The 16,771-nt window shown below is 38.5% G+C and overlaps 1 long non-coding RNA gene across 1 annotated transcript; it reads right to left on the reverse strand.

Annotated features, from left to right (window-relative positions):
• Nucleotides 1–425: 425 nt before the first annotated feature.
• On the reverse strand, nt 426–4,887 carry LOC144203616 (uncharacterized). The gene is made up of 3 exons (XR_013327732.1): nt 4,769–4,887; nt 964–1,249; nt 426–776 (listed from the first exon to the last, which is right to left on the reverse strand). It is a non-coding gene; the product is annotated as an uncharacterized LOC144203616 (long non-coding RNA).
• Between the last annotated feature and the right edge of the window lie 11,884 nt (nt 4,888–16,771).

Here is a 16,771-nt window from a genome sequence, read left to right on the forward strand (position 1 = left end):
AAATTAACTCATTGTTAATCTGAACAAAAACTAGTTAAGTATACTTGCACAAATGTATTTATTTCATTTAAGGTTAACTGTAAAACATTTAACCAAATATTTATTAAAAAAATAAAACTTTATAGATTTCAATTTGTTCTCAACTCAATTATAGTAAAAACATTTCACAGGTGGAGCGTTCCAGGAGAGAGTATGTGGAATTTCAGGTTAAGGGATTTAGTGCAGAACATTTTGAAAGACTAATTAATCAGTTTAAAGATTTGACATTAAGTCAAAGGTAACATTAACATGACTGGTTTTGCAGCTCTTTTATGCTGTCAAGGGAAATAATAATCTAAATGTATGACGCTGAAAGTGATCAACTGAGGGAACATCCAAACTTTGTTGTTTGGTTTCAAGGCAATTACATCCCTCCTTTGTGAAGATTAGTATTAAAAAAATGCAACCCTAATTAGCATAAATTTGTTGCCAAGATAGTTGAGTAATAATAGGTTGTTCATTTGATCACCCTGATAAACCAGTTGAGTTGCTTTCCAACGGCTCTGCAATTAAAACTGCTTGATTACCCCTAACAATCATGTTACCAGCCCATGAAATGAATAACATGAGATTGCTGTGAGAAAGTTCATTTCAATTCTTACACAACACTTAAATCAGTCACCTACGATGACTCAGCTTCATCGTACGATCCACCCAAATTGCAACTGTGTAAGGGGGTTCAATGGAGACATTTGGGGGCCTGGCAGAGAAGACATCAATAGCTGGACTCGGGTCTCCTGAAATTCAAAGGGAGAGCTTGAATTCACCTTTTGTCCAGCCCCAAACGAGACGTTGAGGAGGCAGCCCCAATCTAATCCACAGATCTTAAAGTGAGCGAGAGCCACACTTGGATTGAGGTAATGCGCTGCTCCTTGTTGAACAAATTCACCATTGTGGCTAGTTAGGCTGATACTATCCACATACCTGCTTGGGGGGGAACGCATATGAAAAGGCGGCCCGCCGTCTGTGCCAGGACGACGGATGGAGTGGTGAGGAAAAAGGAGGGGCTCCTCTTAATGGGTCACAAATTCACATTGAGAGGAGCCGCCACATCTGCATTTTATCAGCTGGGCCCAGATAGTGTTACAGGGGACGATTGTCTGCAGATTGGCTATTGGCTCTTTTAAAGTGGTAAATTGTTGAGCAAAAGCAGAGCTGCGTGCAGGATGCTGTTGCTACGGACTGCCTGCCACTCATGCCACTCACACCCCTGAAAAGTAGAAGGCCAAATGATGTTCAAGGATCTTTGTATTGTTAAAACTTCCCCAAAACATTAATTTTCGTCCTATTTTTTGCGGGAAACCCTTACGTCCATGAGAGTGAGAACCATATAGGTGGATTTCGAAAACAGTGATGTCCCTAATCTTGGAGCGTGGAAGAAAAGAAAAGCTGCATTTTACATGGAAGCAGCCCAGTTTGACGAGCTGGCCTTTTTATTTACACGAAAACATCAAAAGTATCATTGCTAATTTAGCAGAAAGCCGTTATCTGAGCAGGCTGGGCCTCTTCCCATGCTTGACCCACAACATCCTCCGACACATCTTCTCCACAGGGAGCTGTGGACGTGGGGGCCAGCGTGGTCTGACAGTGAAACAAGTCCCGAGGGGTATGAGAGTCCCCGCCGAGACCCCTTGTCTCTGCCCTTTACTTCATTACCATCTTCCCCCCTCCTCAGTCTCCGCTTTCATCTGCGGTCTGTTGCTGGCTCCATGTCGCTTGCATCCGGGAATATGGGGGGGGGGGGGGGCGGCTGGGAGACTACAAACGGATATGGGAATAGGCAGAATAAACACTATAATGAGAAGGGGGATTTTCATCTCAGTTTTAAAGCCTCTCTTTTACGGCAAAAAAGCTGTCTTCAATGTAAAGAAGTGGTGGGAGGATATGCTATTGTCAGTTAGCTGCTTGAGTCATTATGTTGTCAAGGAAATAAGCAGAATACTGTGGAAAATCTAAAAAGGAAATGTTAGGAAGGTTGTATGATTCAGTGAGCATCAAAGGATGGGGGGGGGGGCTTATGCGTTTTTCTTGGCTTATCTCCCAAAGATATTGTAATAAAATAGATTTGTTTTTTTATTTGTTTTTAAAGAGAATTAGGTCAAGCTTTGAGAAAGGTGGATACAAATTGCTTCCATCGTTCACGATAAATTTGTCTTTTCACACTTAATTATAAACAGTCAACAATTGCATTGTAACTCCGAAGAATGTTATAAGTACATGTAAAAACATCAAAAGGTCTTGGTGGGTAATAGTGAGATTCTGGAAAGCATTTGACTAAGATACAATGTGGATAATATTTTTACAACTGTGGGCTGCTCAGTGCCTGACTGTTAGGCACTATGACCTTACAGTTCAAAGGTCAGGTGTTGAAATCCTGGTTCGACCTGTCCGTGAAGAGTTTGCATGCTGTCCTAGGCACTCCTACAGCATAATTGAAGAGTCTAAGGTTTCAGTTGGTACTAATGTTTGTCTATTTGTGCCCTGCCAGTTGTAAGTGTACACTGCTTATTGCTCAAAGTTGCCTGTTGACTGAGCGACAATACAGATAGACGCAAAATAAATGTAAATGTTGACTATGCAGCAGTATATATATATATATATATATATATATATATATATATATATATATATATATATATATATATATATATATATATATATATATATATATATATATATATATATATATATATATATATATATATATATATATATATATATATATATATATATATATATATATATATATATACATATATTGCAATTGACATTTACCTTGCGATGATAGTCAAAATTCAGGGAAGGAAAAATGATTCCATTAGTCTAGAATAGAGCTCTTCATTTTATCTTAATTATGTGATTATAGAAACCAATTTAGAGTCTAATGGTGTGCATAAAAAGACACAGGAATAAACAAATTAGAGCCGATGGACATGATAAGGCACATACAGAGCACTATTACGTGCACATTTCTCTTCGAGGTTAAATGTATGAAACAGTCAGAATTCACAGACTCACAACACTCATTTATATTTGGAAAAACAATGTAATTTTGCAAAGTGAATACATCGGAGGGTGCATTTTCCAGCACAGTCCAATAATTTCAGGAGAAAGTGAAAAATCTTGCTGCCCACTGATATGAAACCAATTCCGGGCTTTCATTTGTTGAGAATTTGTTAAATAAGGAATGAGAATTTATTGGTTTAGCATCTATTGGGGCCAGCTTTGAAGCATATTTTCCCCAGGATGCTCTCCTTTGATTCGTCAGACACGCACCCGCACGCATACCATTGTTTATGTGCATTTCATCTACACACAGACTGGTTACGATGAGGCTTATCACCAGACTCTCATGCGCCCCCAGACCCCACTAATCAAGACAAACTCCAGCCATGCCCCTCATTCCTCCTCTCATTGCTCCCCCTCAACCCCACCCCTGGGCTCTTCCATCTTCCCTCCCCTCGTCTTGGCCTTCTGTGACCGCTGGGCCGCACCGAGACCCACTGTAATTGGTTTAGACATAATTTACTGCCCACTTGGTAATGTGGCATTTCAGCATCTGATAAAAATCATATCAAGTCACAGTGCTGGCCACTCCAACTTGAAAGGAGCTCATTGTAATCATTTAGATAGGCCAGGAGGTTCCTGCCTCTCTTTCTGCTTCTCCACTGTCTCATGAACGCACAAGGACACTTTCATTATGATGTGTGTATGTGTGTGTGTTGTTTTTCTTTTTTTCTTTTCCTTGCCCTTTTACCACACTTTACTATCAAACTCGTTTTTAAAGGTCACGACAAAGCTCAGTGGTTGCCTGCAATTACCTGCTTAAACAAAAGGACACAAGGGAAAGTGTTATCTTTGTCGGTGGTTCCCAGAATAAATTATAATTATAATGATGGGTGTAATCGTATTTCTTTACCGGAGTACCTTTTTTTGATGTTTTAATTAAAGATTTACGTAAAGATTGGTGTCGATATTTGTTTCTATAAAGCTCGTTTATATGGAGTAGTCCATTATTTTAAAATAGGCTCCAGCACCCCGTGACAAGGATAAGTAGGTTTAAAAATGAATGATTTCAAAAATAAATTATTTGACGTTTGGGGTCAATAAAGCTAATAAAACAGTGTGTAACAGTGTAAAAGAGTGTATTTTTTTCCTCATACAGATAATGAAAAAGGTCGTACCTCGTTTAGTCTTATATTCTTAAATTATTTTCACTTCAGGGTCAATTGCACTTGAAAAGAACTTTCCCGCAATTGAGAATAGAAAGCTAATGTTGACCCATTGAATCGTGTAACACCTTCTGGCTTGAGTCTTCCTATTGTGAACCCGTCTGTATTATCTTCTTTAGACATGCTGTGGAAATATTTGGTGTCCTTTTCAAACAGATAAATTGCATAAATTGAAGGAGACAGCTCTACCTTATACTCACACAGCCCTCTGTTCCTTTGAATAAATCCTCCATAAATCCCCATGATAGTTTTGTACCTTTTGCAAAGAATATTAAAGATGTAAATGTCAACCCACATACAGAGTTAAAACGGTAGAAAGAATCCCCCTCAGGGGGGAAGTGGTATTTTGGATGGAAATTTAGTGTTCCGATTACCGAGGTCTGTAGGAGATATAAGTGCACAATTAGATCCTCGCTTTGTGTTTTATGAGTGCCACTAAATCTGGCTTTTATCAGCTATTTCAAAAGTGTGCAATGGGAGGCCAAGATCCAACTCACCTCGCTCCCTCTTTGGGATCATCTGCCGCACGCTTGGCCACACAATCTCAACACTAAACAGAGGCCTCCAGTTCGCAGCATTCCAGATAAGTAGACAGGTGATCGGCATTTGATCAAAGACCCAACAATACTTCCAAGGAGAGATTCTTTCCCTTTAAAACCACACAACTGATTGTGCTAATTACCGCCTGCCGTCCTTCCTTCAACGAGATAAGTGCCTTTTTTGACATCAAATATCTTTGAGGCAAAAGCAACTTTGTCTTTTTTTTCCACTGTTTACTTCATTTGAAGCATAGTAACAGACAGGATTCCACATTCCATTGCATATCGACTGAGCTATTAGAAGGTAGAAGGATTATGCATTCTTAGTAGAATTTATGTTTTAAGATTCCAAGAATAGCAAAAATAGCAGCACAATTTACAGTATGTGATGCCCTTCAAACGCTACAGGTGCAACTGCATGAATTAACCTGGTTAATCATTAAACCCTTTACACTCAAGTCTTTATATAACATATAAATAATGTACAATAGTTCCAACAATTTTCCAAATTTATACATAGCTTAAAAATAATACTATTAATTATTCTATTGGCTATTGTGTAAAATTTAAATGTCCTAAAACTTCACCTGAGAGAGTTCTTCAGTCTATTTCAACAATATAATCAAAGTTTTTTGGAAAAAATAAACATGAAACTGTTGCTTAAGTAAACACGTCGTACCAATGAAATTCAAAAACATTTGCTTCATATTGTTTTTCTCTTAGAAATCCTAATACTTGTAAAAAAAAACAATGATTAAAAATCTAAGATAGTGATGGTTTTGTTGTTAGATACTTTTTCTTATAATTGTGGATATCTCTGTTAACTTCCACATAATGTGCATTACATTGCATCTGAGTCATTTTCCAGATGTTGGTTGTGTTTTGGAGTCTTAGTGCTAGTCATGTGTGTCTAAACTTTGTAACAACTGAAGGCTGTTGAACCAAGATGTGAATGTGTGTGAGTGCCTGCACCGTTTTTAGTAGTAACGGAAGTCGCCACAATGCCGCAGTCATCATATGACGCCTCCATCCGAGGTTATTTGTACTCATTTGGAAAAGCATGCCGGAAAAGTAAGCCCTATTTAAATTAAAGGCAGATTGCAATCTCTCCAAGTAGAGGGTCTTCAAATTAAGTGCGTGGTTTTCCTGATGGTTCCAAACTAAATAAGTTAGAAAACCGTTTCCATCCATTTTAGGGCAGGATGATCTGGGTGCTATTTACACTTTGAGCAATTTATTCATCTCGCGGCAGCACATTCATGACCATGTGCGCAGCTGTAAGGTATTCTACAACCTTGAGAGAGTCCAAAGCTTGTCGACTTGGAATAACAGCCAATGGATTAACAATGCGTGTGGTTGAATGCGGTTTAAACGGCCAAGCTCTGACTTGATAGCCCCAACGACTTAATAATATGTACAAAAGGGCCAAAGTGGGCTTCCAATTATGGTGGGAAAGGGAGAAAAATACAATCTGTTCACAAAATAGCTTCACAAATGGAAGCCATTTCTGAGCACAAATAGCAACTGGAGTGTTTTAAGTCACTTTACTCAGGTTAACACAACCTTAGAAATCAGATCTGCTGTCATTGGTGGACGGGGTAATCACTTGTTAATCCAGTCTAATACGTCTCAGACTGAAATAATCATTACAAAACGATCATTGACCACTCATTGACTTACTTTTATGAAACCTTATATGACACTGCACTGTGGTCCTGAAATCACCATGCCATAGAGTTGCGCTCTTGACATAAGTGCTTTCACTTGATAAGGCTCACAGAGTACTTAAGGGGGGGCATTTTAGGCACTTGTCAAGAGTCAAGTGCGGCCATCGGCCCGACCCTTTGCATGGAGTTGGACTCTTTTATCAAGGCGTGGAGGATTAGCTTCAGACCAATAACACGCAATTACATTTATTTTCCAATCCTAAGCCTATTAGGGTTCAGCCGAGCAGGCCTCGGCCTCGCTTTAGCTGGATTTAATTGTATTCCTTATACCCAAAGAGCTTTGTACTGCAGGGGGTGCATGAGTGGAGGAGGTCTTTTGGCACAGCCCAATTTAAAAGATTCACCAGAAGATCTCATCTTTGAGCAAGCTTTCAAACTGTAAAGTGAAAGTGACCCCGCACGTGACCGCGTCACTTTGCACACCACTTCTTTCAAGGGCACCGTAATCCTGTTAATCCCAAAATAAGGGACTGGCCACATCTCCCTCTTCAAGATCTCACGCTGTTGGTTTACAGGCCATGTTGCCTTTGTATACATGTGGCGCTTTCTTCCATTGTTGACTCAGCGGGGCTCCCGCTGCATTGTAATACGGGGGGGGAGACATCCTTTCATGCTGAATTTGGAACATATGCTTGGAAACTAGGAGTCAGTGCCAGTGTATGTGCATGTCTAGTTAAATAGCGCACTGTTGGATTGGCTTTTGCCAGTTTGAGGCAAAATCTCTGCCCAGGCTGGCAACTTACACTGTACTACTTTTTATTCTTTTTTTTTTTACATGTTCTTAACAGTGGTAATCTATTAAGTTTTCAAATGGTCTCCAATTCAAAGGTTTATGTTGGTGACAATTTAACCCTTAACTGGGTTATTTTAATCATTGCAATGGTAAATACATTTTCAAGAAGAGGAATGAATGAGAATTTGTGTGGCTTTGATTGAAAGGAATTCAGTCACACAAATGAGTCAAATGCTACACAATTATACCAATTGATCCCACTCTGACTGACCATAAACTTAATGACACAATTCAGACGTGCAGGGTATACATTGTGGCCTACAATTGCAGATTAAAAACTCATTTTCAGCCATGGTAGCAATAGTGCTGAAAACCAGCCTTTTCTATTAGTGGACAAGGTCTATTTTTATCCTTTTACTTGTTAGTTATTCCCAAAAGATGATTTATGTCTGAAAAGACAAAGAAACTGGCTATTTTGTTCCAACATGAATCAAGAAAGACAATTTAGTGGAGCTGCCAGGGAGGATTTTGTCAGACAATAAAGCTAAACGTTAATTCCTCTGATAATGCTCTCAATCAAAGCTGTACCTGCAGCCTTCCTTCTATTCTTCTCTATTCCCCAGCCTCTTGCTTAGTATTCAGCTACACATTTGATGTCTGGCAAGTAGACAAATGTAAACTTCATCCCTCCGTGTCAGACCGACAGAGTACCTGTGCTCACAAATAGAAAAAAACCCACAAGCAGAGCGCTCCATCACGACGGACGCTAATGGGTAATGAACAAAACGGCAATGACGTCTCAAGAGAGAACCTCAGAAGCACTGTGCGGATCCCAAGACGGATCACATCACTTCCTGATACGGATTTATTCCCCAACAACACATACGAACAAACTACTAGTGTTTTTCCCTTGTCGTACACAAGCCTTGAGCATTGGCCCGCATTGACCGACAAATTACGCCTATTAAAAGTAGATTTCACAGCCCAGAGTAAGACAAGAGAGTACTCAGAGACGCCTTGAGCTTTACGCCGCGCAATCAGAACAAAAACAAACATCTGAAGCGGCAAACTGTCATTAAACCATCACGGCCCGAGACCCCCACTTTAAATTGAAACACTTCTTGATGGCTGAACTAACAAATCCCAACATTTTAGTGTTTGGCTTTGGGGGGCAGATTAGTAATCATATCTCTGTCCTGTTATTCTATGTCTAGGCCTGGAGGAGGGGTCGTATGCCTGGGTGGAGAGCTTTAGATGAAGGAGACCTGAGTGGGCTTGGTGGACTTTTGCTGAAAACATAATTGGCAGGGCCCCTGTGACACTGTCTGTCAGATTGTGAGCTCACTCTCTGTGTGCATTCAGCGGGCCCCTGCAATGTTTCATTAAACAAGGAGCGGGGGCCTCTGAGATGTTTGTGCAGCCTCCGTGGCTCCACCACACAGTGAGAGCGCACCACCACAGCCCTACACACATGCAATTAGTAAAGCAATCCCATATATTATAATGACTCTCAAAAAACACATTTTTCCATCTATATACATATATAGTATTTTAAACACTTCTAAAACTTTTATTTGTAATATATGTACGCCACTGCAAAGTACTTTTACAATCATAATATTTACAGTAGTTCATTATACCCATCTGACAGTTACTGTTACAGTTTTGACAAAATAAAGTCAAAAGTATTGTCAGTGTTTTAGCTACCTTAGTTTAAAGGATTAATGCATTTCATAAAGGATACATTAACTTTACACTGGTGAAGGTTCAGAGTATTTTTCTTGAGTATTCTTGAGATTTGGTGTGATTGTCATCACTTTAAATCACAGTTTTTAGAATGTCCAGGAATTCATAATTTCGGGGGGAAATTGCCTGTTACAGATTTGACTAGAAATCTGTCCCATTGACACTAAGGATATGTATTTGTGGTATATATAGCTCCAAGACTGTTGGGTTTGAGAAGATAAAGATGATTGACTTTGGAATTTTTTTCATTCCGAGTAATGCCTGTTGCTGGAAAATGTTGAACCATAATTATCAGAAGTGGGGGGAAATTAAATGCTGTTATGTCTTGGACAGGAAATTATGGCATACATTATCGGAGGTGAAAAAGAGTTTGTGTCTAATAGGAAATCACTCATCTTTTTAAGCAAAAAGAGGGAAAAAAAGAAATGAAACAAAACACCGTATAAGCAGCAAATGTCAAAATGCTAAAGAAAAGTACAAGCTTCCTTGGATTTAATTTTAATTAAATAATATTTGTGCTTTATTAGTGATGTTTTCTTCATAGCAAAAGTTTAGAGGGATAATGTTTTTGTGTGTACTTATGTGTAAAATAATAAGTTACTAAAGAATGTTAAAAATATGACTAAAAATATGAATGGAGGAATATTTTAAACAAATATTATACAAAATGTCTGTATTTAAAAACTGATAAAATAAGCAAATAGGGGGATATGATGTTTGATGAAAAGATCATTTACTTTGCCTAAGCTGCCAGATATTGTTGAACTAAATCTTTTTAATAAGACCACTATGATCACCTGTTAAAAACAAAAGCAAACCAAAATCTGGTACACTCTGAAAAATGAGCCATGAAATGAGTCCTGGTTGTTCATAAAAGGGCAGAGGCTGCTTTTCATGGCTCTTCACTTCAACTGAGATAGTCATCGGCAATATCGAAGAATAGAATGTGAAGATAATAGAAAGCCTTGAAGCTGAGAGGGATTTGTGTTGCCATATAAGGAAACTTATGTAGAAAGGGGAGAGGACAAAGTATACAGAGAGAAGGACACCTCATCTTTGGTCAACCTTCATAAAGGAATGTGAAAACTAAATTGCTGTTTTAAGAGGGCTAAACAAAAACTACCCTATGTAAAAGAGATTAAATGCTATAATGAAAGCCAGCGTTCCTCCCATTTTTCCAACTTTTGATCCCCAAAAGCGGACTCCTCTCAAAGCCATCTCCTCAACGGAATTGCCCCTAATTCCGCCATTCAAGTGGCTCACGGTGTTTTTCCACCATGCCATCCAAATCCGGCTCGGCGGCATTGTTGCATCTTCCAGCCCGGCCCACCGTTAAATGTACTTTTCACTATACTCACGTGTCTGTCAAATGAAACGCAATAATCATATTTATGTAACTCACTCTCATCATTCCCATTCACTCAACAGAAGCTATGCATCTATCGCACTTCAGCCCGTTATGCACATTCGTTTGCATGCCTGTTAGCAATTAGCATAAAGGTTATGCTCAGTTCTGTTTTGTGTGTGTTCGTGTGTGTGTGTGTGTGTGTGTGTGTGTGCGTGCACAGGCCAACCTCTGAGAAAGATAATGGGCCTTAATCGGTGAGTGGCGTGGTAATTGCAAAGGTGTACGGTGACACGACAGTCAGAGCAATTACCCTACTTTTGACATCAATTCTCTCCTCAAATGATGTAATTGAAATGTGACTCATTGCCCTCACGCCCACTCAACCTTGGTTTTGCTCCTACACACGTGTACTTTCTAAAAGAGTGAAGAAAAATCATCCATTTATTAAAATGCGTCGATTTGTTCCAAAAATTTCAACTCCGATTGAACAAAGCACGTCACCTTTCCTCTACCGAAACCATAGAAAGTGACTGGAGTCGACATTTCTGTTTCCACTTAAATCTGGTTTAGAATAGAATTTACAATGTGCCCGTGTGAACTGTATGCAATATTTTTTATTAAGTGTCAGAGGCTACTTGTGTTTGAGTTGCCACTTAAATATCAGCAGTATAAATGTGTTAAGCAAATAGCTTGTTACAGTTTTACTATCACATCCAACACAATTCATCCAAATCACTTATTCTTTACTGCACTAACTTAAAAGTGGATGGTCATAAATAATAGTAATGAGAATGAGCTTTCTCTCTTATCCTATCACACTTTTTTTATTGTGTTTTTATCTGTCTCATGCACACTTCTATCGCTGCTTGAATTGCAGCACTGACCAGCAAGTGGTAACAAACACAGACACAGGCAAAAGGCCACCGTCATAAATAAGCACAAGAATTTGTAAGGTTGACTTTTGCAATTAGGAAGGCAAGGGAAAATATATTGGCAAGAAAGAATTTCATGAGCTTCCACTTGGCAGTCATACTGTCTAAAGAGAGCATCCCAAAAGCAGTTCATCACTCAAAATGTGAGAGATGAAAATTTTTCAGACTGTGAAATATTTCATGGCCAAATATCCCCGGGCAAGATGAAATATCAACGTCATTAAAAAAGATAATTTTTTACCCAGTTTTCCCCGAATTCTGCGGCAATTAATCTGCCCAATTTGATTACGAAGGGCACAAATTAAACAATAAAGAGCTGTCTAATAAGGGATTAATTATGGGTAGGAGGAGAGGAGCGGGGCAGAGTCTACGGCCATACGTCTGTGTCTTTTGCAGACAGCCAAGGCCCATAAGGAAGACAAAGAGGCTCCTCGCCCATGTGGTGCTGCACTGATAGGGCCCCCCCTCATCACAGATCAGTAGATCCGCAGCCCATGGAGCTCATAAACTGCTGGGCCATAATTGAAAGTGCCAAAATCAATAGCGCTGACAGGCCTTAATTAAATTAAATATGTCTCCCAAAGGAGAGGGTTGAGTTTTGGGCATGTGGGTGGATGGATGCGTGCATACGTGCCGATGCCCGAGTGAGCTCGCAGTTAGAAGCACTCTCATATGTGGAATATGTGCATTCTCGGTAGGGTTGACAAAATGCTTCTTGTCTTAAATTGCGGTGCTTTTACGTCATTATAGCGGGATGCTTCCATATTTAAATACTGTCTATTTTAAATCGGCTATTTGTGTCAGGAATGATGATGTCATGCCATATATTTTTTGCCTTTTACAAATGGAGTGACCAAGGAAACAAATACTACTGCATTCATGGAAAGATGGATGAATGAGGGAGAAAAATAATTCAGATAATCAACTGTTTTTGACTAAATCTGTTTAGCCAGGCTTTTTAGTCTTTCCTGCCTGTTTTGTTTTTAAAAACAATTGATTGAAATATGTTATCTTTTAAGTATAATAAGTCTTGCGGCATTGGTTCTATGGTAACCATCCCATATTCCATTTGAGTGTATTGTTTTGGTTGAACTACAAATTGAATTATTTTTGGAATGATTACTTTTTAGGATTCGGATATGACAGATGGAACAAAATTGTGGTCTATATGTGCTTTATTTTATAAAGGAATCGTTCTAAAGCCATCACAATTACATTTTGAACAAGGTGAACATTTAAGGAGCAACAAAATAATAGTCCTTCAAGTGATTAGCATTTCTGGAATGCAAAAAGCTAGTGTTTAAGAGATTAGTTTTAGGGCATTTTTTACATCATTGGCATAGGCAAGACTAATTTATTTATGCAGCAGAATTCAACACTGGGTAATTAAAATTGGCCATGAAGATACACATACAAATAAAATGACATAAAAGTCACATTAAATGATCAAGACTTTGTCTGATTAAAAAAAGGTAAAATACCAATAAAGGTTGTGAGGATAAACTGTACCAATAATAAAAAATGACTAATAAAGGTGATTTTTTTGTGTGTCAAGTCCTGTGAGAACATCAAAATCCACTTATTCATACTGACGCATGTGGAACGCCAATTGTGTTTTACCACAAGCGTAATCAGGGGAAAAGAGAGAACATCAGGTGTATTAAAAAAAAAAAAAAAAAAGAAGGCAAACTCCTCATCATTTTAGACTTTTCCTAACATTTAAGGATTAAGGCGGCCGAAGTCAGGAAAAGGTCACTGACAAACTGTTCCTCTGGGCAGGAGGAGAGGAGAGTGGCAACCTCCTGATGGGGGGTGCAAAAAGCCCCCTTTGGATAAATTTGGGATGTAGACGTAGTGAGATTAACATGGAGCCAGCATTGCTGTGGTGATCTGAAAGACATGGATGTGAAGCACCTCGCCATCAGTGCGCTAACTTCCCACACTGCCTTCCCCCTCCACTCCCCATTTTTTGCTCTACTCTGGTTTGCTTTTCTTTGCTGGGATCACAAAGACGGAGGCAAAGAGACGAAATGATGGGCTTAAAGTTTGAAAGAAAGACGGTTTATGTACATGGTGTCACTGCCAGGGCAAGGCAAAGGTTTCTCCTGTGATATTTTTAATAGCTCAAGTTCACACCCCTGCAAAAATCCTTAGGATTGCATTTCATTATCGCTTTAGATCTGACAGGAATTTCCACCAAATTAATATCCATTGCAATCAAGTTATAATATTATTACTTTTATTCTTTAGAAAAAACAATATTGCAGTTCTATAAATGTTTTGATGTATCAATACGAATGGTAGGTTCACATTTTATTAATTTGATATTAATATTTAATCCAAAATTCAATGCAATTAGTATTGTATTATTAGTGTTGTTCTTGTTTGTCGTGTTTTGTATGTTGTTGTTGCTGTTTTGCTTGTATTAATATATTATTAGCGTATTCCCCTTCATTTGATGGCCAATTATTTCCACTGAAATGATGAGTGACCGAAATGATTGCTTGTTATGCGCTTATTAAGCATTTCATTCAAAACTCTATTTCATTTCTAATCAACAAGCCCACCCGAGCAAATGATAGTTTTATTGACATAAATCATCATCCAATCAATCCATTTGGAAGGTCTGTATATCTCATATTGCCCGCACCAGTGAAGAGCAAATGGTTTTAGTGCCCCTTCCTGTTTAATGGTGCGAGCAAATGAGGGGGCGCTCACTCAAATTCACAGCAAATAGAAAGCTGTTCGTTCACGATGGGAATCTTGTAAAAGATTTTGCTTTTTTTTATCGGAGCCTTACAGAGCAAGCCAAAAATTAAAAAAATAAATAATTCTCATAATGAGATTTTTTTAAGTCAAATGGAAGTCACTGTATGACAGTGATTTGTGAAGAAGGATTATTGTGAGCATTATTTTATTTATTATTATTTAATGAAAGTGATTTTTTAACCATTAGAATAAATTGGTCATTTATCATTGTCATCGATTCTATGGCAATAGAGAGTAAAAACGAACTATGGATATTGTCTTTAAGAAGGGAAACATGTTTGATGCAACAGCGTAAATCAAGTTTTACTTAAAATGGCATGCTTAATGAATAAAGGTACTCTCGAAATAATATTATATCACAAAATAGTGTATGCAGCTGGTTCGATATTAACAGTTGATCATTCGACCGACTGCATTTAACAACAATAATATTAATGACAATCCTTATAATAATCCTAATTATTATGGGTTTCTGTAAAAAAACATACGGACATTAATATCAGTTTTAAAATTATGCGCAAATAAATGAGAACCTAAATAACATTTCTCACGGGCACATTGAACAATACGTCCATATACGTGAAGATTAAACGACTGATTTATTCGTTTTTTAAATTATTTTTAAAAAACTGCGCATTCCGAAATAAATAATGTAATAAATGAAAGCCTCGTTCTGGAGATGCATTTTCTCGCGCATGGTATGTATTTATATAACTGTTTTACACCATCAATGGAAAAAAAAAGTGCACGGGAGCCAAGCCATTGTGTGCGGGGGAAAAAGTGTTTGGCTCGCAGCACGCAAGTGCAAGCAAGCATTTAGCCTGCGAATGCCCTCTGAGGGTCCAAGCTGCCCCTTTCTTGTGCACACCGACAGCGGCTGTATGAAAGGGCTTAAGACAACTCGGAGGGGACGTAACAATGGGCCTTTGTGTGGAGCCCTGCCTCTCGACTGGGAATCAAAGCTTGGTTTATAAAGTCAAATAAAAGCCCGATGAGCCTTACAGTTAATTGTTTTCTCTTGCCCCTAGGAATGAACTAAAACGCTATATGCTAATGCTCCCGGCATGGAAGATCATCATGAAGTCTTCTTAAAAGAAAACTGTTTGGAATGCAAATTGCCATTAACACTCTTTTTCCTCCCTATATATATACCCCTTTAAGAGCTTGACTTCAAAAAGTTTCAAAAATACGTGCACTCAAAGAAAAATGTATTAATTGATGTCAAAAAAATATTATTATTATTTTTTACAATTAAACAAAACTCTTGGGACCTGATGAGAGTAAAAAATGTGTGCTATTTCTCCTATATTATATGGTTGGGACAAAAGCCCATCCTTCAATATGGAAACATTTCAAGTTCTCCCACTCGATATGACACGAGTGGTGGGTATTTAAAGAGACCCAAAGTGGCGTGTGACTGGCTGAGAAAGGACAACTTTTTCAGCCTGAATGGGTCGGTGTCCAAGTGAGCGCGTGAAGGAGAGAAGGAGGATGGGGAGGAGGTGGGACGAGGGGGTGGGGAGGCGCTCCTATGTGGGTGCGTCGGTGAGGCTTGAGCGCGTCTATAGTCTCGCCGAGTCGAACGCTTTGATCGGGCTTGCTGGCGCCTAAAGACAACATAACTTGTCTGCGATTTAAGGTGACTGACAAATCGTGACAGATTGTTTATGCTTGCTAATTAGCGACGCTTTGCCTGCCATCGCAGCCTAATTACAACCTATAGGACACAAATGTTCCCAAACATTAGAACAAAAATCCATGATGCAATTTTTTTAAGTGAATGAATAAATCGTGGTCAATTTAACGATTGTGTTTTGGAAACAGTTAAAAGAACAGAAATATAAGCAGTTTTTATTGACTCTTGCATAAATTGAATCATATTGTTTAAAGCCTTTTCAATAAATGTAATCATTTTGAATCATTATATATTCATTAAAATGCAAAGGGAGTATTCTAGCCAACCACAGTAATAAACAGTTGAGTAATCTCAAATCAGATGCATTTTGAATTAACTTGTCACATTTACCTGCAATTTATGTGCCATATAAATCTTATATTAAACTTTATTCATCCCATTAAGTTTCAGTTGCATTGATATATACATTTCCTCTAGCAAACTGTACATCATTTAAACATACACAATAGTATAACTCTAACCCATTCTAAGTCAAATTGATTGAGTCAATTAACCTCATTATCTTTGAAAAGGCAGCTCTACCCAGCTGTTGCATATTATTAGTCCAAACCATTACATAAAGTGAATTTGTATTGGAAAACGTTTACTTTATTTGAGCTAATTGGAGTGCATGGCATGTACCAGAGTCATTCACCCCCTCTGTTTTTTTGGACTGGCCATGATTTTTAATGGATGTATAATCAAAGGGAAAGAATCCTAGTGATCCCTCCCCCAAGGCTGATAATTAGCTCTAAATGACTGCAAAGGCCTGTGTGTTGCAATCTGATTAGAGCCCTGCAGCTATCAATAAACAGCATGCTGCAAGGGGCCGGGTCCATTAAAACACAGGGACAGGAAGCTCTTTTAATGCAATAGTCAACAACAACCACTCAGCACTCGAGTCACTGCAGTGTCTCACACCTCGTCACCATGTCATAAAGGTTTTTTGTCAAACCTGATTACACAATAGACATACTGTAATGTCTAGCGGCAATAAAAAATATGTGTATGACTAATTTCGCACATATAGT

The sequence above is a fragment of the Stigmatopora nigra genome, chromosome 10 (assembly GCF_051989575.1).
Source record: "Stigmatopora nigra isolate UIUO_SnigA chromosome 10, RoL_Snig_1.1, whole genome shotgun sequence".
In the NCBI taxonomy this organism is placed as follows: Eukaryota; Metazoa; Chordata; class Actinopteri; order Syngnathiformes; family Syngnathidae; genus Stigmatopora; species Stigmatopora nigra.